This window comes from Etheostoma spectabile, unplaced genomic scaffold (genome assembly GCF_008692095.1).
Source record: "Etheostoma spectabile isolate EspeVRDwgs_2016 unplaced genomic scaffold, UIUC_Espe_1.0 scaffold00018615, whole genome shotgun sequence".
Classification (NCBI taxonomy): domain Eukaryota; kingdom Metazoa; phylum Chordata; class Actinopteri; order Perciformes; family Percidae; genus Etheostoma; species Etheostoma spectabile.
The window spans coordinates 19,263-21,765 of NW_022604352.1; the positions used below are offsets into that span (position 1 = coordinate 19,263).

The 2,503-nt window shown below is 38.7% G+C and overlaps 1 non-coding gene across 1 annotated transcript; it reads left to right on the forward strand.

Annotated features, from left to right (window-relative positions):
• The first annotated feature begins 371 nt into the window (after nt 1–371).
• On the forward strand, nt 372–459 carry trnay-gua (transfer RNA tyrosine (anticodon GUA)). Its single transcript is given in 2 exon segments — nt 372–408; nt 424–459. It is a non-coding gene; the product is annotated as a tRNA-Tyr (tRNA).
• The last annotated feature ends 2,044 nt before the right edge of the window (nt 460–2,503 follow it).

The following is a 2,503-nucleotide window of genomic DNA, read 5'->3' on the forward strand; positions in this document are numbered from 1 at the left end:
GTTTGTTCCAGGTCTAAAACCTCTTTTCTGGGTGGGGGGGGGGGGGGGGGGGGGGTACTCATCAATTGATCTGCGAGTTCATGTGAATGTTTTTGCAAAATCTGAAGAAATTCCCTCCAGGGGGTCCTGTGTTATCACATCCACAAGAATGGGAAAAGTTGCAAAGTTAAAGATTTTGTAGACCTTGCAACTATCATTTATGTGAGCTTCCTGCTTATCTCGAAGAATCTTGAAGGAGTCAACTGAAGCAATAATGAGCCAATACCTTGTTAAAAAATTTAATGTGTTTGCAAAATCTTAAGAATTCCCTCTAGGGGGTCCTGTGTCATTACAATCACAGGAATGGGAAGTGCGTGAGTACACATTAGCTCCCTTCGATAGCTCAGTTGGTAGAGCGGAGGACTGTAGAGGCATGGAGCTGAAATCCTTAGGTCGCTGGTTCAAATCTGGCTCGAAGGAATCCACTTTTCTAGAGGTTCCCTTCAGGGATCAACAAAGTGTTTCTGATTCTGATGTAGAGATGGACGGATGACCCAAAAGCACAATACTTCTTGCCGAGATAAAACAAGGTAAGACAGAGTTAAGCCCTGACAGAATAGAGATTACAGACAAAAGATGTGAAATAGTGCCAAGTGTGACCAGAAGAATTGGGAAAAAACTATAAAGTACAAACCTTTCTTGCTACTGTGTGTTTATTTAAATATGGGTACACCTACATGTAGGGTGACAAGATTGAATATAAGCCTTAGAGATGAGGATAAAGCACTTTTGCTGAATATGAGTGTTATGACTAATATGAGTCATATCTGTCCTCAGATTGAGTAAACTCATTGAGTAGCTGACTGTGTCTGCGTTCTGTGATAGGCTAGTCTGCTAATTCCTATGCTTTGTATTTACAGTCTGTTGATGTTTAAAAAAGCATCTGTTTCCGAAATTAATTGTCTCCACCTGCTGAAGAGTAAACTTAATGGCATGTCCAGTTCATTTCATCTATAAAAATAGAAACCAACAGTGCTCATACCTGCCCATAAAAACTGAAGCATAATACATATCCTACAACACAAGTACATAAATGCAGTAAAACATGCACGTTTAAAGTGCTTGTTGTGCTGTCTGATAGTCTGAGGTATAAAAGAGAGAGCATACCACTTAGTTTGTGTCACAAGAGGTCTTAGTCTACCACTACGTTCTATAACCCAACCAGTCAGATTACCACAGGAGGTAATATCTGTTGCAGCTCTTTTAAAGACTCTACCATAATACCTGCTGGAGATGCCAGGTCCTCATACATGTAAAGCATGAGCTCTACCACTGAGCTACATCCCCCATTTTCTGTTTTTTCAAACTTTTTTCTGAGATAAACTTATCTTTATTAATCCTTTTGGGATGACTCCCGCAATGAAATAAAAACATCACTGAATAAAAGAAGATACCTTGGTAAAACATGTAATGTTAATGTTGTATATGGCTCCAAAACCTGTAAATGCAACTGCAATGGCTGGAAATAAAACCTCGGCAAAATGCTTGCACTGCTATGGTATAAATCATAGTCAAAAAGTAACACCCTGTTGCCTTTCTGCTGGACAATACAAAGTTCACTGCAACCTTGTAACACAGACTGAAAATAAATGCTAAGAAATACATTGGTGGCTGGAGATTGATCATGATCGCACATCCGCAATTGGGTATTCTGTCATGTGTCACTGGTTTGCTACAACTCTAAACCCTCTGAGCCCTAATGCCATTTTTACAGTTTATTGTCTGTCTGGATTTATTTGGTAAAAAAGTTTGTAAAACATCAACCCTGTTGTCTACAGTCAAGATATGAACATCATTTTTTAAGGACAAACTGGGTTAATAGAATATTTGGGTTGCAGTGAGGTCACTTGAATGTTAAAATGGTTGTAGGACCTTAAAGACAAATAAATAAATAAATAAATAAAACGGGACATGAATCTTCCAGATATGTATTGATATCACAGACAGAGCAGTAATACATAAGCCATTTTCCAATCTAAAAACCTTCTCATATGTCTTGGGAGTCACACACATTTTTTTCAAAGAAAGTCCAGACGCTTTTGCCCTCATGACATTTACTTATGCTAATAATCCACATAATAATGTCATATTTATTGATATTACACCCACAGCAATGCTACTCAAGCATTTATGTGTCTAAAACAGTTCTCCTATATGCAAAAATAAACATAATAAACATAACTAATAAAAAACACAGTCTTTATAGTTCTTCAAAAAGGGCCCAAATACATGCCAAATCTCAAACCAGTCACGCCATTCTCCTCTGTAAAACGGTAGGTATCTATCTTGTCCGCTATGTATCTTTGATCGCATACTAGACTAGCTTGACTGGGAGGATTGGCCTCTATCAGACTCCATACTCTTTGGGTTACGTAGTATTCCATATATGGGCATGTTGCTTGCCTTCACTTCGGACACACGCAGAGGAGACATGGAGCACGGAGCTAGCGGCAGAAATGAGTGA